We start from the raw sequence: 23,647 nt of genomic DNA on the forward strand, positions 1-23,647 counted from the left end.
TTTCGTTGCTTAAGTAGCTCTTGAGTAGAGAAAATACCCTTTATCCCTATTTAGGGCAGTAAACAATTTTAATCAGTATCTAAAATGACATAAAATAGGGTGAATAGAGTTATACCGCGGATTTGGACTGTTGTTACTAACACCAACATGGATATCTCTGGTAAGAAAGAGTCTTGAACTTAATAATTCGTTTAGCAATTAATTTTGGTTAGTTAACGTAGTTTTCACTAGCCAAACTAGTTACGTGTTATTGTTTCTACTTTTTCTTTGTGACATTTTATAAAAACGCTCGAGGACCTTATATTCACTAAAATGTTATCTTAGTAGAATTATACAAGAAGTTTAAAGTACAATCAGATTTTTCATTTATTTACTACAAGCCCAGCTATGAGGGTAAGTTGTTTTTTTTATCGCGTTCATAATTGATGTAATTTCCTTGAACATGTTTCAAAGCATTCATAATTTCACATAAAATTATATACGTTTCTAAAATCGAATTCTATTTTACGACCGAGACTAAAGAAATAAAAGTTCATTCATACCCTGATTTATCGAGGAAATCCAAGCCGATTAAAGCCCCAGTTTAAGGAATAGAAGTCATTAAACATATAATGATCCTCATTTTAAACTCTCTAACTTATATAGATTTACTGCATATAATCACAAGGCCAATGTTATCGTTTGGTTTTTAAATATCCAATAGTTAAATCCAGCCAAGTTCTAAAACAAAACCGAATAACATTAACCTGAATGAAAAACGTAATCACATTTTCCTAATACACACTAGTATAGTGCAATCAAAAGGAAAACTTTTATAATTCAAATTGGTTTTTATTGGTACTTTTACGAGAAACAAGACAACAAATTAAAAAGGGTAACAGATTAGTTAAATAAAATTTATATTTAGATTTATTTTTTCTGAATTTGGACAAAAACCCCCCAATGGACTTATTGGTATTGTAGTATTTTTTTTATAATAACAAGTATGTTAGTTTCTTGTTGCTAATAACTGGTCGTAGATTAATGGGAAGCTAAACACTCTGCATATTGACGAAAAGACAATATTGCCCTTAGTGTTAAGCAGCAAAGATGTTCAGCCTGCAAGATAAATGTTTGTCGTTTAATAAATGAATCAGTGACATGATTTGTGAATACAGCTAAATCTTCATTGTTTTGTTAAACAAAGTAGTGTATAAACAGTACAGCTAAATACCGTGTAAACTTTAAATTTATACATTAAAGCTATTATTTATTAAGTTATTTATTTTTATTTTCATCATATAAATAATATATTTCGGATACAAATAATCCCTAAAATTTAGTGACATGGTGAGCCGGTGCAAGGCCCCACTAGAAAAACAGGCCATGATGCAACACGGGAAGTGCAACACTACGTCACAGTGGTGGATAGTTGTACTAAACTCTTACCATTAAAATCTTACAAACAGCCATCTTGTTTATTTACCTAAAACGTATGGAAATGGCGATGGAAATGAATTTATCAATGACATCCATCCACTAGTGTGACGTCATGGATCCTGCAGCATGGCCTGTTTTTTTCTAGTGGGGCCTTGGCCGGTGGCTCAGTTGGTAGCGTCACGGACTTTGGACCCAAGGTAGCGATGTCGTGGGTTCGGATCCTGGTTACTGCCGAAAATTTGAATCAGTACGGTTCACCTTTGTACTGTACCAGCTCACCCCTTGCTTTGCTGGATACGTTCCACGCACGGGCAGTTAGTCTTTTTGGACGGGCATATGCACGGCCAAAAGAAGCCACAATAGTTAAACAAATTAAAAATAAGGAGTTACATGCTGTTTAATCCATAGTAGTCATACTAGAGAGGATAAATCAATTCAATAAAAGTATTTAGCTAGAAATAAACTTGAAAAAAGTATTGGTCATTCATATTTTGATAAAGAATGTTTATTTATTCAAACACATCTTAGTCACATATTAAACGAACAATTATTTAAAAATTCTTACAAGAATTAGGTAAAAAGTCAATTTCCATAGTAAAAAAATGGAAAAGTCACATTGTAAATCATTTCATTTGTAAATATTTTACGACGAAACTAAGAAAAATTTAATTCTTTCCCTAAAATCGGTATGAAATACTATAGGATATTCGTAGTTAACTTACTAATACGGTTGGTTTAAATAATAAAAAAAAATCTTTCATTCACATAGTATCATTATAAGGAAAGAGTAATGTGAAATCATTTGTTTTTACTACTCAAAGACTTTATACAAATGAATTTGTAATTTCGAGCGTCAGGCCAACGTCAAAGAAATGGGATACTAAATTCAAAGATATCTTACTATTAGGTGGGGAGGTAATTTATTAAAAATGAACCTGTAATAGTTTATACTGATAAGTAATGATTTGTTAGACGTTTGTTATGCCCTTCTAGCCAAACGCGCTAAGAATAATGTATGATTTACTTATATTAACACTACATTTAAATGTGTTTGTAAATAATTTAATAAGTATTATTTGTATTTAAAAGTTATGCGACAAACAGCTAATGAAGTAATACGGTAATACTCTCTAAATGAGAAAACTTGCATAACCGTTTGTAATGGCTGTAGAAGACTTGTAGCGTGTCTAATACGTTTGGTAATTCAACTTTATTGTTTAAGTTTAAAATTAAACTTGCTCTAGCATTTTATATGTTGTTAATGGTTTTCCAGTTCATTGTGAATATTTCAACATTTTTATACACTCAAAAAAGCCAACCATTTATTTTTACTTTACTTTTTCGATTTTTTTACATTTATTTTTTAAACTTAACCGTAGAAAATATATTTGTCTGGTTTCACGGTGTATAGGTTTATATAGATACAATCAAAACCACACTGTTATTGTGTTATTATTAATGGTACATTAATTTGGAATTTATTTTTATTTAAAATATATAAAGCCTAAGTCGATGACTATACATAGCAATAGGATAATCCTATAAAATATAAGCCGTTAGAATTTGCTTTGATCTATAAATGATAAATGTAAGAATCAATATAAATAAGTGCTTAAATATTTAAAGAACTTACAGACGAATCTACTTTTAGGGTTTTGCAATATGTTTACAGTAATACACTTGCCAGTCACGTTTCATAAAATACATTCAACTTATTAAAGTAAGCTGGAATAGTAATTGTAATTATCGACTTACAGGATTGTATATTCCTTACAAATAACGTTAAGTGATTACATACCTCGGCATATATGAGCTGGTTGACAACATTAGTCAAACAAATGAAAAAGACAATTTAGTAACAGTTTGAAGGGGGGACAACCAGTTTACAAATGAATTATACAATACATTTTAACATAGTTTAATATAAATCTAAATGAAGTAAAACAATTCAAATAATAGAAAATATATATCAATTCAGACCTAAATAAATCTCAACGTCTAAACTTAATATATTACAAAGACATCAAGCAACGCCAAGTATATACGTACAATCTTTTATGACAAAAAATTTTAACAAATAAGAATTCAAACACGGTTTTAAGATTATTCAGTTAAGCCTAGATAACTTTACAGTATTAAAAGTATTTGTCTTAGAATTTTCCTCTAAACGAATTTACATTGAAACGTACATTGCAAACAAAAGGTGAGTGAGCGTAGCGAATGAACTTCAACCTGGAGGCGAGTGAGCGCAGCGAACAAGCTCCAACCTAAGGTGAGTAAGTGTAGCAAACGAACTTCAACCAGAACGTGATTGAGCCATGCGAACGAGCTCATCTTGAAAATGAACGAGCATTAACAAAAAACCGCATTAGGACAGGATGACGTCTGTCGGACCAGCTAGTTTAAGATAAACATTATGAAAATTGGTCGAGTAGAAGAGCCAAACGTGTTCGGAAATAAAAAAGAAATTAATTTTCCATCAGACATATTGTGCCAAAGGCATGGATTACATTAATATATTAAATGCCAGCTGGTTATAATTCATTTGTTATTGTTTTGAACTTATAATTGTTACTATGAAAATACAAAAACTGTGAACCAAACTCTCAACTTATTTCAGTTTTATCTAACTTTTAATCTTATAAAACTAACTAACTTTAAACTTGAACAACTAACTATTTGACATGGTAGCAAAGCTGCAACGATCCACACGTAACTGATCTTTATTTCACTTATTTGTACTGTCTAACTTCAACTGAACTTTGAACATGACTACCTACTCGACTGAGGAAGAAGGCTGCCACTCTCACGGCACGTGTGAAGTCTACCCTTGCAGAGGCGACTACACTGCTTAACGCCGAGGACCCTTCAAGGAACGCGCTACTAGCGACGCTGGCAACTCTGCAAGGCTATTCAGCTCGCCTAGAAGCCTTGATGGAACAGATTGACCTAGACACAGCCAACGGGTCGGCAACTGTGGAGGGTACCGACGACGCCGAGGACCTTTTTGGTATCGTACTTGACAGTGAGCAAGTGATATCAACCTTGAAGGTAAGACTAGAAGCCTTCAACACGAAAGCTATCAATGATCATGCCAATAATTCAAATGGTCTTTCGTCCGAGCGAGTGTTGGAAAATCCACGCAGTTTAGTACAACTGCCTAAACTAATCCTTCCCATGTTTGAAGGTAACATTCTTAAATGGCAAGAGTTCTGGGACTCGTACAACTCTGCCATTCACAGTCAGCAATGTTTAAATAAAGTAGATAAATTCAATTACCTTAACTCCCTTTTGCATGGAGAGGCCAAACTATGCATTGCTGGTCTACAATTAACTGCTGACAATTATGACGTTGCCATTTCTTTACTCCAAGAAAGATTTGCTAACAAACAACTCATAATCAATTCGCATTACAAAGCCTTGATGGACTTAAGTCCCTTAAAATCGAACGACACTGGAAAACTTAGGAACTTATTCGATGTTATTGACAGACACATCAGGTGTCTACAAAACTTAGGCGAAGATACCAACTCGAATTTCTTTTTTTCTCTGATTATGAGGAAACTTCCTCTGGATATAGTTATAAAAGTAGAAGAAAACAACGTAGATAATACTCTTGATGCCACTAAATTATGTAGTATAGTAAGAAATATAATCGTAGCTAGAGAAAAGTCACAACTGTTATTAGGTTTAGGATCAACAAAAACTTCCATCTTACCATCAGAAAACGGAAACTACTTTCGTACCTCAGAAAAAGATAATTTTTCAACTACACAGGCCCTTCCATCGACCGAAAACAGAACTGCAACCTGTATTTTCTGCAAAGACGCCCACTGGAACGACCAATGCCAGAAGTATAAAACTGTAGAAGAAAGAAAAAGTAATGTTAAAGGTTTCTGTTTTATTTGCCTGAAGAGTGGCCACAACTTAAAAGATTGTAAGGTAAGCAAACCTTGTGTATATTGTAAACAGAGGACAAACCATCATAGGAGTCTCTGTCCCAAACGATTCCTTCAAAACACTAAAAGTACTGAATCCTCTTCTGCTAACTCTATTTTTTCTAAAGAAACTTCCCTGATTTCGGCAAACGAAAATGCAATTTTACAAACTGCAAAAGTATATGTTGTGAATGATGACTTGTCCGAACCTGCTCGAGTTCTGTTTGACACTGGAAGTCAGAGGTCGTATATTTCAAAGGATCTTGCTAAAAAACTTAAACTTGAGTGCAATAATACACAATATTTATCAGTTTTTTCCTTTGGTAATACAGAAGCTAAGACCATTGAAACCCAAACTGTTACTGCCGGTATTAAACTACTTGATGGTAACTTACTTAAGGTTAACTGTAATGTCGTACCAAAAATTACCGGAAAACTTCATGCTTGCACTACAATTGATGTCAGTAAAATCAAGAAACTCTACCCCTCATTGAACTTTGCCAAAAACCAGAATGAAGATTCTGAAGTCGATCTTTTAATTGGGAATGATTATTACCTAGATATTATGACATATGAAAGAATAGAGTTAAAGTCTGGTCTTTATCTGATCGGTTCCAAAGTTGGTTGGATTGTAAGCGGTAGACAAGCATTAAGTGAGAAAACGGACATTCATCATCACCTTGGATATTCATCCTCCTTTCACACTATAATTCAACCCACTAACCATTTTGAAATGAAGAAGAACTTTGAAACGCCTGACTCTCAGACAGTAAAGGGTTTGAATGTAAGGAACTTGCGGAGCATAGAGAATTTAGAAATCCACGACTATCCCTATCAGAATGATGACGCCATAGCTTTGTGTGGATTTAATGATAAGGTAAAAATGGAAAATGTTAGGCCTAAAATGAAATGTCCAGAGTGGAAATGTAACCCTGCAGAGCCGACTGAGGAGAATGGAACTGAAGAAATAGGTATTCTAACTGATGCCTCCATAAACAAGATCGTAGGAACCCCATTTGAAAAAAGACTTTGGAATAAACTACTTACAATCGGAAACTGTTCTCGTGAAGTCTGAGGCAGTTATAAACTCAAGACCACTTGTTGACACATCCTTCAGTGAATCATGTGTAACAGACGACATGATTACTACAAGCCACTTTTTTGATTTCGACAAAAAAGGTGGAGCCTTAAAGAAGATGATTGCAGAGAAAAGACCTTACACTACTTTTAAAAGTGAGAGTTCACCTATGAAAGGACCTTGGGACGTTTGGAAGAAAATCCCACCTTGTGGGAGATGGAAGAAGCGAAAGATCGTAGAACTTCACTCAAGTCGAGACGGAAAAATAAGAAGTGCTACAGTAATTCTCAGCTCGAAGAAGAAAGTTGTACGTCCCTTAAATCTCTTATATCCATTAGAAGTGAAGAATTATTAGTGTTTGTCCTTCGCCCGGAGTGTGCCAAAGGCATGGATTACATTAATATATTAAATGCCAGCTGGTTATAATTCATTTGTTATTGTTTTGAACTTATAATTGTTACTATGAAAATACAAAAACTGTGAACCAAACTCTCAACTTATTTCAGTTTTATCTAACTTTTAATCTTATAAAACTAACTAACTTTAAACTTGAACAACTAACTATTTGACACATATACATGTAGGAAGTAGCTTTTCTGCATAACTTGAAATATAAGTCAGATAAACGAATGCCAAAGATTGATGGCAAAATATGTGCGTTCATACCTTTAATTTAAGACCAAAATTATGAAAATCGGTCGGGTATAAGAGCCAAACCGACTTTTTAAATAAAACCCAATAACTTTTAATATATAGACTAACAGAAAAACCCGGCGTTGCTCGGGTCAAAATAAAATTTACAATAATGGTAATAAAGAGGTTTTTTTATTACGGAAAGTAAATAAAAGAAACGTCTTTATAACACTTAAAACATATATATTTACGCTTATACTGCTACGCACAAGACGGTAAGTATACAAAACAGATGGTAAGTGGTGATCGATTTTGATTGGACACTCCAATCATCATCAGACCCAATAGGCGAAACCCAACATTCGCCTATTGGGTCTGATGATGATTGGAGTTTCCAATCGAAATCGATCACCACTTACCATCTGTTTTGTATATTTACCGTCTTGTGAGTAGCAGTATAAGCGTAAATATATGTTTAAAGTGTTATAAGACGTTTCTTTAATTTACTTTCCGTAAATTTAATAACACGTACAATGCTGATCAAGAAGTTATTTAGTTTTTTATTGAGTTATACAGTATCTTGAACTGAATCAAACGATTACTCACGATTATCTCAAATAAAACCTTTATTTTTTTATATATAAGATTACATATCTATGATAAACTTAAATACTTTAATCAATGGTTTAACAAAAAGGAATCCACAACTTAAAGTATTGGGTTGGTTTTAAAGGGATTTAGACAGCGTTTGGCAAGGTTGTAGTTTTCCGCAGGGATTGCAAAAGTTTAAATGAGTCTCTGCATTTTATACAAACAGCATGTGAGTTTGTTTAAACCTTTGCTGTTAGGAACAGACAAACTTGTCATCATTGGTTTACGGGTTTTGTAATGAGTTTTATATCTTTACCTTGATAGAAAACACAATAATTTTTAAAGTTTTATTTTTTTTTTTTACTCAGCTTTTTGTATTTAACAGTAGGTAAAGCTGAAATTCCGGTTAGTTTATAATACGTTTTGTATTGAAATAGCTAAGTTTAAATCAGTACTAAACTATATCATATGCATTAAATATATTTTTATGCCAGCATTTTAAAGGTTATACATTTCATTATAGGTTTTTAAAGGCCTTAAATCCATTATTTTATTTACTCTTTTATGAAAACTTAATTAAACTTGTATTTTTGTAAGAGGACACGACGTACTTGTAAACGATACGTGAACTTATAACCAAGCATAATGTATCACCTTATAATATGAATACTGGAATCAATGTGAATATATAAAACCTTTCATGTAGTGGTAAAATATCTCCGAAAATGCGCAAACCTTTGCTTATAGCGAATTAGTTTACATCAATATTCAATTCCTGTAAAAACCCCTCAACGTGTCTACAGGTGTACTTCCTATAAATGCATTTATCAATTTTCAATACGAAGGACCATTGTTTTGAAGCAAATCTATAGTATTTTAAAGAAGTTTGTCTGTGTCCGTGTATGTCTCTATGTATGTTTGTATTATTTAATCACAAAGACAAATAAACTAAATGGACTTAAATGTTACACAAATAAGGCTACAGCTCTGAGGATTTGTACAAAGCCCAGCAGTGATAGAGAAAGTTGGCAGTGATCGGTTTGCAAAACAATGCTCAAACATCTGCTATTGTGGCATTGTTTTTGTCGAGTCAGCTTTACCTCTTCCTATGAAGCTCCTCTCCTCTCACACCAGTACAACTTACATTTTTATTTTTTAAGTTACGCAGTTAAAATTTTGGCTCCAAACCTCCGGGAGGAAAAGTAATTTTGAATAAAATAGTAGAACGGATATTCAACAAGTTATCCATTATGTACAATTATTAATAATTAGAATCCATCTTAATATAACTGTCATTTATCTTGATAGATTTTTTGTAGAACTACTATCTATTAGGCCTCTTTTACACACGACGTTCTCCGTCGAGCGGAATCTATTGGGTATTCCGTCGGTGAGTGTTTTAACATTGGTAAAATTGGACTCTTTTATGCAAGACAGAATCTCCGTCGCGTTTCAGCGTTCCGTTGGAGAATTTTTTTTAGATAGGTTGAAATGGAACCCTTTTATGCAACTGGATCCATCTTGGGTCACTGGCGATGAAAACATAAACAAAGTTGGCAGCAATTACCACCCCCACCGCGGGCATCATAAAGAACTGGCGTTTGGTGGAGAAACTGCATAAAAGGGACATCGATTCCTCCCGATGATTTCACCCGACCGAAAACGTCGTGCATAAAAGAGGCCTTACGCTGATTCGTTATCTAAATAGTGCTTAATCCCTTTAAAGTTTTTTTAATTTTTTTTTTAACCATCCACTAAATATATTATGTAAAGCTAAATCACCTTGTGAGCTTATCAGATGTTCAAATAAGTTATAACTAGTTTATACGTTATAACTGGCATATTGAGAATTTAACCAACACATTCAACTACTTGTTGGCCTAAAGAACCTTTTTATAAGATTAAGATATAGAACTATTCTAAAATACTGTAAAACTTAAGAAAAAACATTTAATACACAAAAATAAATGCACTGTTATATTGCAACTCTAATAGGAAATTAGTAAACAGGATTTAAATCTGTTTACATATTTATTTAGCATACATATAGAAATTTTTTATCATTAAAATTTTTTGAATATTAAAATTAGTTTTTCCATGCATTAGGTTTAGAGCTATTTCACCTTACTTTACCATTCAGGCAATATTTTTTTTCTAATATTATTAAGGAAATAATAATGATATTTGAGGATCGTGGTTGGTAAGGTAAAACATATACGAAGCACTGTAGCCTGACACTGACAGACGTCAAGACAAACGGCTCCACATTTCAGCAAACACGTGATACAACACAAACCTTTCCTTCCACTACACTTCACCTCCCTAACTGCCATCAATATATGTGACTAGTCTTATAAAATACTAGGTACAACACATGGAGCTGTAGCCTGGCACTGACAGACGTCAAGACAAATGACTCCACATTTCAGCAAACACGTGATACAACACAAACCTTTCCTTCCACTACACTTCACCTCTCTAACTGCCATCAATATATATAACAAGTCTAATAAAATACTAGGTACAACACATAGAGCTGTAGCCTGGCACTGACAGACGTCAAGACAAATGACTCCACATTTCAGCAAACACGTGATACAACAGAAACCTTTCCTTCCACTACACTTCACCTCTCGAACTGTCATCAATATATGTAACAAATCTTATAAAATACTAGGTACAACACATAGAACTGTAGCCTGGCACTGACAGACGTCAAGACAAATGACTCCACATTTCAGCAAACACGTGATACAACACAAACCTTTCCTTCCACTACACTTCACCTCTCTAACTGCCATCAATATATGTAACAAGTCTTATAAAATACTAGGTACAACACATAGAGCTGTGGCCTGACACTGACAGACGTCAAGACAAATGACTCCACATTTCAGCAAACACGTGATACAACACAAACGTTTCCTTCCAATACACTTCACCTCCCTAACTGTCATCAATATATGTAACAAGTCTTATAAAATACTAGGTACAACACATAGAGCTGTAGCCTGGCACTGACAGACGTCAAGACAAATGACTCCACATTTCAGCAAACACGTGATACAACACAAACCTTTCCTTCCACTACACTTCACCTCCCTAACTGCCATCAATATATGTAACAAGTCTTATAAAATACTAGGTATAACACATAGAGCTGTAGCCTGGCACTGACAGACGTCAAGACAAATGACTCCACATTTCAGCAAACACGTGATACAACACAAACCTTTCCTTCCACTACACTTCACCTCCCTAACTGCCATCAATATATGTAACAAGTCTTATAAAATACTTGGTACAACACATAGAGCTGTAGCCTGGCACTGACAGACGTCAAGACAAATGACTTCACATTTCAGCAAACACGTGATACAACACAAACATTTACTTCCACTACACTTCACCTCACTAACTGCCATCAAAAGATGTAACAAATCTTATCAAATACTTGGTACAACACATAGAGCTGTAGCCTGGCACTGACAGACGTCAAGACAAATGACTTCACATTTCAGCTAACACGTGATACAACACAAACATTTACTTCCATTACACTTCACCTCTCCAACTGCCATCAATATTCAATATATGTAACAAGTCTTATACTTGGTACAACACATAGAGCTGTGGCCTGACACTGACAGACGTCAAGACAAATGACTCTACATTTCAGCAAACACGTGATACAACACAAACATTTCTTTCCACTACACTTCACCTCCCTAACTGCCATCAATATATGTAACAAATCTTATCAGATACTTTTTAAAGCAACAAGAAACACTGTACAAGAAACACTAGTGCTGACTTTTGTAAATCAGCTTTTAACGGAATAAAAAATCCTTTATTTTATTAACTTTTACTAATATAGACAACACCGATTTTTGTTTTTGTATATTGGCATATATATAATTTGTAAAATGAGGTAAAATATAAAAAACTTTAACCCTCAGTTCCCTTTCATTCTTGTTTCTTTTTTTGTTTCTTTTTAAATATTTAATGAACGCATTATGAGAATTTCGGTCTTTTTTGGTCCTTAAAACATTCTAGTCCAAAGCAGTCTATTTTCTGACAAATATATGTTAACAGAAACCGTATTATACCAAAAAAAAAAAAAAAAAAAAAAACTACACGTAAATGGTTGAATTGTGAAATATAAGAAACACTTACAGAACTATGTAGGTGTTTAAAATTCTCCTATTGTGTTTTCAGAAAAATACCGTAATATAGTATTTTAGGATAATACCATAGGGGGATTTTATATAATCAAATAGTGAATATTTACTAAATTTCTAACTTAATAATGTCTTCGTTAAGTACATTCACATTTGAAGTATAAAACTAGCAGTTGTAGGCCCGTCCTCCTAGACAGGGAATCAAGTTTTCAGTTAAAACTGTTTTTAGTTCGGAACAGGTAGTTTTGATTTGTTTTCTTAATGATATCGCTATATATATGACTATAAAAGCACCTCCATGGTGGCCTAGTGTGCCATAAAGGTGTTCACTATAACTTAGTTTCCTAGAAAATAAAGTTAGGTTTGGATCGCTGCAGACATCACTGCACACATTAACCTACATTAGGGGAATTCCTGACATTGTAAACGAAAAAAACCCATTGTAGAATATATTATCTACTAGGTCTGGGTCGGACCGAGTAGGCCCTACTTAATATCTTAGGATAGGTAAAATTTGCCTCCTAAGAATCCGTCCTAGGACAAACGACTTCGCCAACTCAGCCCACGCCGAGAACCAGGATCAACCACCGAGTCATCCGACAACGGAAACAAGGGGAGGCCTGGACATCACGACGACGTCATCTCGGGCAATCGTCTACCCTCAAGATCTTCTCCTCGGTATGTCAAAATTCAATTATAGCCTAATACCCAGGACCAATGGTTAGAAGAGAGAAGAGAAATTAAAATAAAAAAGGGGCTAGATTATAACTTTAAATATACCAATTCAAGTCTATCTTAAAAACAAATAATCCTAAATAATCGATTATATAAATCATAAATAATTATAAATAAATAAATGTCTGCTAAGTAAAAACATTAACAATATAGCCTAAAAGGATAAGCCTGTAAAATAATAATCTTGATATAAGTAAGTTCTCATTTAGTAATTTATTTTCAAACGTGTATTTTATTAGTTTGTTGAATATGAATAGTCTTTGTTTGTAAAGTGTATTAATTTTATAGAATAACATATTAGTATTCTGTTTTAATTTTTGTGAACTGGACTTTTGCCAAACGGCAAAGATGTAGAATAGTAACATTTTATAGATTTCTTATATTTTACGTAAAAGGGTTTAATTAATTAACATCAACTCGTTTTACGTTCGTACTACATCAATCACTTTTAAACTTATATTTGTGTTAAATTCTCTTTTAAACTGGGGCCCCAAAAATATTTATTGATAACACATTATATATATATTGTGTTTTAAAGGGCTATAGATTAGAGTGAGTAGTGAAATAAAACTTAGTAAAATACACAATGGTGTCAGTTTAATCAGTTCCTGAGAATTCTCACATTGCCAAGTAAATATGAGCAAATTCACTTTAGTTGTCTTTTCTATTAATTTTAACATTTAAAGTAGAGTCAAAACCACCAAGAGTTTACACTACTTCAAACGTAAACATTTTAGCTACGTTTGCAGAAGGAAAACCATCTGTAGGTAAAATAAATAATACTACACCAAAAAAAACCTAACATACAGTTATAGGATACTAGGACTTTTCTAAATTAGAATTCAGTTTCTAAGAATCAGAAACCAAAATTAAAATTGCAAAAAAAGGAACCAGTACTTAAAAAATAAATTGTGGCTTCCACAATCAACAATCTTTCTTTCAACAGAAGAATCGTAAAAACCTACACGTTGTGTTCAGAATCTTTGAACAAAAAATCACCATACGGTTGTTTGTATTTAACAACATGTATATCAAATGCTACATATGTAATATGTAAGAGATATGTAAGGATAAATAGTTCGCTGGGTAACTATTTAAGAAAGAGAGATATGTATGATAGAATTTTAGAATTATGTGATACATAACCATCATACCACATTGAGCTTCAAGCAAATCTGCTTACTATCTAATATTCCCACTCAAGCATATTAAACATACATCGTTTATCATGCAGAGCCATTCATAGTGTTTTATTCGTTAATACAACTTGAGCAATGATTTCCTGCTTTTTAAATGCATAAATATCTTATTGATTTTGCTTTGATACAAATCTACTATAAATTTCCTCGATAATACACTTGTATACTTGAATTATGTTACTTATAATAGCACTTTTTTGTAACTACAACTAAATATATGCAACACTTACTATGATATATATATATATTGTTTTAATGTGTCTTCTGTTGATCTGTCGAGTGAAGAGCCTTGGCTGTTAGGGTTAAATTTGTCCTTTGTCTACTTGTTTTTTGTTCAATGCATATTCAACCAGCTCTCTGTATAAATAATTCATTGTGTACACCCTTTTGAAACTTTTTTGAACACCCTTATTTACATCGTAGTTGAGAATCAAACCTCTGTGTTAGCAACTTAAATCTGCCTAGTGCTGGAAGTCATACGGCTTCACTATGTCTACTCGACGATACAAAATTGACACTCTAGAAATTCTACAGGGTAACGATATGTAGTTAAATTTATGGATTCACAGCTTGACTCCGTTTACACCGACTATACTTGTATTGTCTAACGTTCATTATATCTTCTGGTTAGTGGCAATAGGTTTATGATGGTATCCAGCTTCAGAATTGGCTTTGACCCTCTCTGTTCTTGGCTCATTCTTAAAGCCTAAGTCAGTCCCTAGCCTTTTTAAATGCAATATAATTAAAATCCATATGTGTAGCCCCTGAGCTGTTGGACATAATGTAAGACTTACGTAATCCCATCACAGCTCAGTCAATTCAGGACATTTTTCGGTGTTAAAACACCATCGTCAGCTTCAGGTTCATATGTAGAGTTGATCAGTAACCAACATCGTCAGAAGATAAACACAGCACGAAACAGCACGAACTATATTACGAATAAATATGCACCTGAAGCTGACAACGGTGCTTTAACACCGAAACATGTCCTGAATTGACATATTTTATTGAGCTGTGACGGGATTACGTAAATAATTTAGTCTTACATATCATTTAACTTTGGTTTAAGCTGCTTACCTTTAACAACAGTTTACAGGCATCCTCATACACTCTGCTGACGCTTTCGCTGATAATGTTTTCGAACATTAAGCCGTTGATAAGATTGTTCTAATTGAACAATAAATGCTTTATTCTCATTCCAATTAATAATAATAATCAGACGTATCTTAAAATGCTAATTTTACTTGCAAAAGTAACAGTGTAAATAATGCTTAACCCTGTTTATGTGCTAAGATTACAAAGCGAAAGACAACGGACTTTTTGGTTAAGTGTATGCAGAACGACTCGGCATTTGCAAGTTGATGGTCGTACTGCAAAAGTTATACTATTTTTACCTCTTTAGAATTTGTGTATATTTATCAGTGTTTACTGCAGTGAAACATTAAAAAAAAACTTTACAAAGTTTTTTGATTCAGTACCGAACATCTCCTGTAGCAACAAATCAGGATGCATTTATCAATTTGTTTATCATGACACAAAAACAGATTTATGAACCAGAGTACAAAGAACCACAGTCACAAATAACTCAGTTTTTGAGTATTCGAGGAAAAAATAACAATACTAGTTATATTATTTATTATTCGATTATTATTTTATTATTAATATTATTCGATTAGTAATTCTATAAACAAATAAGGGGGGAACGGCATTATAAAATTTTATAGAAAAATATATTCGTCGGATATTTAACAGTAAGGCATAATTATTTCGGTGTGCAAGTGGTTGTACGGCTTGATTTTAAATCGAAAGGTTGTTAAATTAATCTCATGTAGGTCCTGGACCTTAGTGTATTTTGCCTTCAGGGCATTACGTAAATATGATCAAACAGAAAAGTGTCGTTATTTCACTAGGCTAACTATCGAATAGGCTTGACAAATACATGGAGGTAGGCAGTTTTCTCTACAGAGAAAATGTTTGTTGATACTTATATTAGGATCAAGTTAGCTGTAGTTGCTCTGACCACACATGATCACGAATGACAGCTACCACAGATTTGGTTAACCCATTGACTATACAAAGACTTCCCATGTAATGTAAAATGTGATGCCAAGCAACGTGGTGAAATCTGTTGAGATGGATTACCAACTAATGGCATTTATATGTGTATGATATTGCATGGATTTTAATTAATACTCAATCCAATACACAAGTACTCTCTGGTGAGATGGTCCTGAACTTCATTTACCTTCTTGGCTTAAACTTTTTACAATAGATAGTTAAATATGATATATTTTTAAATATGATAGTTTATTCTGTGTATGGTCAATGGTAAAGCATACATTCCTAGGGTGTTATGTCATTGTACACGCAAACATGTAAAGTAATGGTTATAGTGTAAAATAACATACAAACCTAATACATAACCTAATACATCAATGTGTGTGATTAGTGTGTAAAAAAAAGATAAAACAACAAATCCTTGCATGCTAGACTGGTATATTGCTACAGCTGGTATATCGTGCTATGGCAGCTCAACTGTGACTTGAATTTATACTCGTTACTCAGAAAACCCATCCTTAGTTTGTAAAACAGTCACGTTTTTTTCTTAATGCACAATTTCAACTACAAATCTTTCCTTGATAGGTTAACTCCGTAACCATATTACTGTTCTAGAGGAAATTATTCCCAATTTTAAAGCTGTTATCTAATGTCTAATGTTCACAAAATCTTCATAACTGTGTAAGGTGTGGTAGGCCTATGTTGATTACTGGTACTACTGGATACTGAAGTAGACTTCCCATATGGACCATCTGTAGCCAATTTTGTTTTAAGAATTTAGTTGTGTGAGCCAGGCACAGAATGCGCTAGTGTCTAAAATTCTATTCTATACCTTATTTTTTGTTGCTGACCAGGTTGATGGGTCATAACAGTTGCTATAACTCATCATCAGCCATTCCCTATGTTTGACTTGGTTAAAATGATTGTGTATTCGGCAGAATTTAGTAATTTAGATCAGCGCAATTTGTAGGTGGCTCACATCAACTACGAAGATTTAAAAAAAAAACTGGCTAAAAATTTAACATGGTGATGGAATGTCTAGTTGTATTGTCTCTACATCTACAAGACATTATCCTTTCTGCACCAAAACACTGGCAAGTTTAACACTCCAACAAACCATCATTATAGTTTGAGATCCACAAATACCCTCCCAGTTCCTAGACACCACACTTCCTTCTTTCAAAAACATCTCCGATATAATGCAATAAAAATGTTCAACCATCTTCCCTCTCACCTAAAAGCAGTGTCGAACCATCTAAAATTAAAAAAACCCTAAAATCTTTTCTTTTATAAAAAAAACTTATTACAGCGTCCGTAAGTTCCTGGCTGGCGGCTAAAAAACTATCAAACTTGTTTGATCATAGGTATTCTTAGTGTAAGTAAAAAAAAAAAAAAAAAAACTGTTATTATTTCTTATTGAAGTCAAGAAACTGTATGTTTTGTTAAATGACATGACCAAAGCATTTATATGTTATTTTGGTTAAATAAATTACTTATTGACTTATTATTGACTTATTGATAGTCAAAGCTGGTACATTTTGCTTTTAATGATACTATCTCGTTCTAGTTAGTTTTAACTGTAGTCTACTAATATGTAAAGTAATAACAAATTCCTTACACTTAAAACTAAAAAAAATGACAAGATCTTTCATTTAAGACTGTTGTCACGCTCATGGACAGGGTGTTTTTTTTTTACGCGCAACCCCAAAATAAAAATATCACGAAGCAAACTTTCAACGCTGCCCCGACGGTTTACAATTATTACGTGCTAACTCCAGTTGTAAGGATTGCATCTCACTGTCCTCCAGCCGTAGATTAAAAACCTCTTTGGTTTAAGCTTTGTTTGTTGTTGTTGTTAAGGTTTTGTTTAAGGTATCAGCTGTTATATTTATTACTTTTCTTCTGTGGATGTTTATGATTTTCATTGTTATTTCTTTGCCAAGGTAGCCTATAAGGCTCACTGTTAAAGCTTTTTAGACGTTCAATTTGATTTTTTTACGTAATTCGATTTTCGTTGGTAGTACTTCTTTGCGTGAAACATGTTTTTGGAAGAAAAATAATTCTTTACAACATTCGAAGTGAGTCGTCGAAGCTGTTTGAGATAGTTGTGCAAGCAGAAATACAAGCAAACATTGCTCATATGAGAGCATAGGTTTAGGCATTTATTGTAAATAAGACACAACAAGGCGTATCACTTATTTCAAAGAGTTAGAATATAACTGAATCTAAATTTAAGGAAAACTTAATTCTGAAGATTTAAACGAAAATCAAATCAGGCAAATGGACATTTGCTTAGTCTGCAGATTTGCTGCGATGGAGTTTTTTTTAATTAGGTTTCCTCAAATGTTTGTTATTATTGACTCTTAAGTGTTTTTACATATTTAATTCACTATACTGTGATCATGTCGAAAATTGTCGAAAATTGATTATCGAAAATGAGTATTAGTAAATTAAAGCCAATTTGAGGACACTATGGTATTGATAACGTGGCCCTAAATAGCGAACGAAACTAAAATATACAGGCTATATGAAGTTCTGCACGTTTTTAAAATGTTCAGAACTATAACAGATCAATCAATAAGATTTGGTACACCCACACGATACCTAAAAATAAAATTTTTGAAGGAACTATCCCTTCTTCGTCATTTCATGGGGACTTACTGGGATGAGTCAGAAGGAAATCGTAAATCTAAGCATAAGTTTATATGAAAATCAAATTAAAGGTCTTTGTTGGTAAAATACAATACCACAATTTCGAATTAAAACAGAAAACCTATTCAAAAATGACATATGTTGAAAGACCCTTTGAAATTCAATGCAACATTCAATGCTACATGAAACGTACTTACTACAAGCTACCTCCTCAGCCCGCTAGAAGTTTAAAGAAAATCACGTAAGCATAGGTCGATATTCATGTCAGAATAAAGATCCTTATTAGTAAAATACAATGTTTGAATTTGAGCTCAAAAGAACAACTGAGATAAAAATGGCAGCCATTCAAATATCCTAAAAGACAGATTCAAACAGTCTCAGTTGCTATTTTTGACTCAATTTTTCTCTTGAGCTTTAATATAAGCATTGTATTTTACTACTAAAGATCTTTATTTTAAGTGCATATCGACCTATGTATACTTCAAGATTTCCTTACGAATCCTTGCGTGTCTTGATGTGAATGAAAACTTACAGTTCCTTTAAAAAGTAGATTTTCAGGTGTTGTGTTGATGTACCAAATGTACCTGATGTATCTGTTATCGTTCAGAACATATTAAACCCGTTTGGCAATAATGTAAATTCTTTATATGCACAATAAAATAAAACTAAGAATATTAAAAACAATTTATTAATCAAAGATCTGTTTTACATTTACGGCAATGGCCTTGAATTGATTCCATAACAATAATTAATTACAGGGATATAAAACTAACAGTTATAGATTAAAGTATCAAATCTAAAACTAACTCCAAGCTACACAGAAATACTAATCTAGTTCCCAAAATAGGTCAGCCATAGGTGTAGAATGCTTCTAAATGTGGGTGTCTGAGGTCTACAATGCGACTAACAGAACATTTTGTGGTTATGGGACACCACAATAGTCTGTTACTTAACCCAACAACCCTAATAGTTTCTCAGCAAAACGTCGTCTATAATATGTTCAATCGGAAAGGAAAACAATATTTACATATAGTTTTAGTATAATAGAGGTAAACTTTAAACTGTCTTTAAAAAAATAAATCCTTGACTTGGCAACGGTAAGTTTAACACTTGTCTTAGTAAATATAAAGATTTTAATTTTAACATGAACATTATAGTTTCAAACCCTGTTTAGACGTATTCAATTTGTGAAACAATTTGGTTTATAGCTTGTTTTTATAATTGACTAGCTTCTGTACCCGTTCTTCGCAACGCGAAGATGGACTATACCGCATAATCCAAACACATGTTCAGTAGTTTGAATTTATAAACAAAAAGCCACCAAATGTATACAAAAAAGCATGACCTACATTGTCTTACTCTTATCATTAAAATGTATCAATAACACAATTCTTATAACTTACGGTTATAGAATCTTAATTTTTTTCCATAATCAATGACCTAGTTTTAGAAATAATTGTGTAATAATGGTTTCGTTAATAATGGCGATTTTAAATTACTATACATAGAATATGCACTAACAACCTATCTTCATTTTGGCCTAGAAAGGTATTAAAAAATACATTTCTTCTCAAAATCCAAGTCAGGGAAAACATAAGCGCTTGATTATCTCTTCTCTAATTTTAAAGTTAGATTTTAATCTTTTATTAATTTTTGTATTGAAACATTTTAGCTGATAAAAGTCAGTAGACATAAATTTGTCTAATTCTTTACCTTTTTTTAAGATAAATTTATGTACTTAATAAAATACTTTTATTTGAACTTCATCATAAATCTTTTTTTGACTGAAACCAATCTAAAACCTATAATTATTAATTATGTTGTGTAATTCATTGTTTGTTATATAAAAAATAAGTGCAACAATTAAACATTTTTCTTCTTGTAAGCAAATCTCGCTCTAGCAGACAAATTTTAGCTCGTTCTCGTTACAAACTCCTAACGATTTTGTATTCGCTAACAAGGAAATATGTCTTGCCATTAGCAACATTTGTTCTTGTAGAGTTAGCAATCCCTTGTTATAAAATCTCAAAAGTTGTGACAGTACATCGTTCCTTGATATTTCCTGTAATTACTTAGAAGAATTTTATATTTGTTTTTATAGGCTGGTAGTAACAAAATTATTTTATATATTTTGAAAGTAAATGATATCGTATTAGTTATATTAATACCAGTAAAGTCAATTCTGTTTTAGATTTATTTATGATTATAAATGAGTATAGCCGATAAATGCCCTTTTAATTTGCTTTTTCACCGAAAAAATTTATTATAGTATAAATTGTTTTGATAAATGATTAATACAATTTAGAATAATTTAAATGACTAGCTTTGCTAAAACAATATATAAAAAAATTATAATGTAAATGGAATATGGGTATTTTCACTCAACATGAAAGTATTACAATATAATAGATAGCTAATATTTATATTCTTCACTCACGTTAACTAAATCAATCAACAGAAAAATCCGCTGAGGGTAAAACTAATATACATTTAGTGTCGTTCTATAATGTAAACAGTCTATCCCCCCTACCGTGATTAGTATAACGTAAATATAAGACCGTTGTAAACAAAGAGTACAGAATATTCAGTTAACGATTTATCGATAGCACTTTACATAAAACATAGAGTTTGATAAAAGTAATAAAGTATTATTTGGGAAAAAATATTACAAAACAGTAATAGCTTTTAGTAATATTCTTCTTTTAAATAATTTTAAATAATCATAATACTAGTTCAGGTGATTTTAAAAAGTTAAATTTTTAAGCTTGCAAAGTAGAAACAAATTCTGAATATATTTTAACGGAAAATAACTTTAAAAAAATAATATTGTAGTAAAAAAGAAAATACATTCTTCTCAGACTAACTATAAATATGTGTATAGTTATAATTTATAAATTAAGATATCTAAAATATTAATACATATTTTTGTTTGTTTAAGACCTCTGACTTTTCAATTTCAGGCATAGATCTATCTTGAATTTCAAATCTTATGGCAAATGAAATCATGAAATACTATTGAGAACTGTCATCCGTTGTAAATGCTTTTCTCTGTCTCTGCAGGAGCTAATTATCAATCGTTTGCAAACACTGTAACAATTATTTGTTAATTGATAAATATTATATATTTTATCAAAAACCCTGGTTGTTGTTGTAAACGTTGAACTAAGAGACGGGACACTATATAAAGAGCAATAAGCCTGGGCGCACAGCTTTGGTGGTGGCTTATGTTTGGAGGGGCAATGAATTATTTTCCCGCTAAAACAAACTTCAGGCATACTCCATTGTCTTACTTTCCACTGCAATCCTAGCAAATGTTTGTGTAATGTACAGAATTATAAATACAGCTTTCATAATATTAACTCAATAACATTGCTCGTAAATCAATGAATGTATTAGATTATTTACAACGCATAGTCTATACTCTACTACGAGCTATGTCTGTGTGTCTGTAAATATATCTCAAAATCCAGCGGAAGGATTTTGACTAAATTTCTTAATTAGTGACTTATAGCCCTAAAACTTGATTGGTGACATCCACTACCTCAGGGAAATTCGTATTTAGCTACACAACTCATTTGAAAACTTGAAAATTTAATATTGGCCTTATGGGTTGCCAAGGAACTATGTTGGTTGAACAAAATAACAAGAAAAAAGTAAACAAAATACTTGTTTAAAAAACAAGCCATCCGCAGTGCACAAAAAAATTACAGAATATAGTACAAAGACAAAAACATCAGTCTTAAAACCTATTGAGCGAAGATTACACTGATAAGTACTCGATGTAAGGGAAAATAGTTCCGATTAAATAGGCTACTGATGATTTTACTTAGCCCTAGCCATCAAAAACGTAATCTCCAAAGAACTAAGGTAATTTATTGTATGCTTACTTTGGCTTAGCAGTGACATAAATATAAAAAAATACTTTCAACATTTTCAATCAGCTATTCTTAATTATCCTTCAAAACTACGTTTATCTAAAGATAAACTTTTACGCACGTGTAATTGTAGCATAGGCTTTAAGTAGTGTAAATAAACATCTTGTATTGTTAACAAATATAGAGCAAGTGTTGATGAGTGTTTCAAGTTGATGACGTTTTAGTAAACTCAATGTTTTACTCTTATTAAAGGGTGTATTTTAAAACAATTTAAGCACTCTGTTTTATAGTTTACATAACATGGGATATGGTTCAGTTGAGTTAGTATTGTATTAAATATTTTTATATCTTAAAATAATCTTTACAGCAAACAATAGGCGCTAGAGTCCGATTTATCTGTCTTCAGCTAATCGATCATACGAAAGTATTTTAGAAGATAATAAAATAAACGAATAATAAATTATAAATAACGAAAGTATTTTAGATTGGTAAAAAAGGAGTCCTGATTGAATAAAATTAATACTAATGCCTTTAAAATGGTCTTTTAATTGTATTGTACAACTCATAAATATTCCATAGTAATGTGCGAGGCTATACAAATGTTTGAATACCTGTTTTTAGGAAATCCGAATAAAACTATATACTCTTTTCATATTTGTGATTGTATGGCCTAAAGTACTAGTTTTAATATTATGTATCTATCCAGAGGCAAAAATCCATAATTAATGTATGAGAATGACCCCCTTTAGGTTGTCCCCTAAAGGATAGTTAATATCCGTTTCGATTATTGAAATATTAATTGCAATGGTTGTTAGCAAAATATTAGAGTAGTTTATTTATAAAGCCACTTTTAACACATTCTGTAACATTCATGAACAAATTATGATGTTTTTTCACTAATTGGTTTTATATTACCTGAAATCAGTTTAAAAATGGTAACATTCAAATTGCTTCATGGTTCGACTAGCTGCTATTTTCAAATACTACAGTCCAGGAGTAAACAAGTACCCTGAAACGTTTAGCACTTTAAATGTTATATTACTTGTCTGTGGTTACATTTTGGAACTGATGTCGGGTATTGTTAAAAACTATTAGCTAATGTTGCAGTTCTGAAGCTAATACAATTTATTTTTACCCATTTTCAGATTTGTACAACTTCTATTCTAGCAAGTGAGAAAAGCCTATCTGGAATTTAAAACTTGTTTGTAAATTATTAAACTTATTGGTTTTCTGCTATTTTGGTTAACAAATTGGCATTTTTATAAATTCAAAGATCTGCCAAATATTC

General features: G+C 32.3%; 1 protein-coding gene across 1 annotated transcript in view; it reads left to right on the forward strand.

Annotated features, from left to right (window-relative positions):
• Positions 1 to 23,647, forward strand: part of LOC128996846 (zwei Ig domain protein zig-8-like) — a 315,132-nt gene that overhangs the window by 38,351 nt on the left and 253,134 nt on the right. The window lies entirely within an intron of this gene.

The sequence above is a fragment of the Macrosteles quadrilineatus genome, unplaced genomic scaffold, assembly GCF_028750875.1.
Source record: "Macrosteles quadrilineatus isolate MER2022 unplaced genomic scaffold, UCM_ALF_1.0 Scaffold_6__1_contigs__length_79288215, whole genome shotgun sequence".
Lineage (NCBI taxonomy): Eukaryota > Metazoa > Arthropoda > Insecta > Hemiptera > Cicadellidae > Macrosteles > Macrosteles quadrilineatus.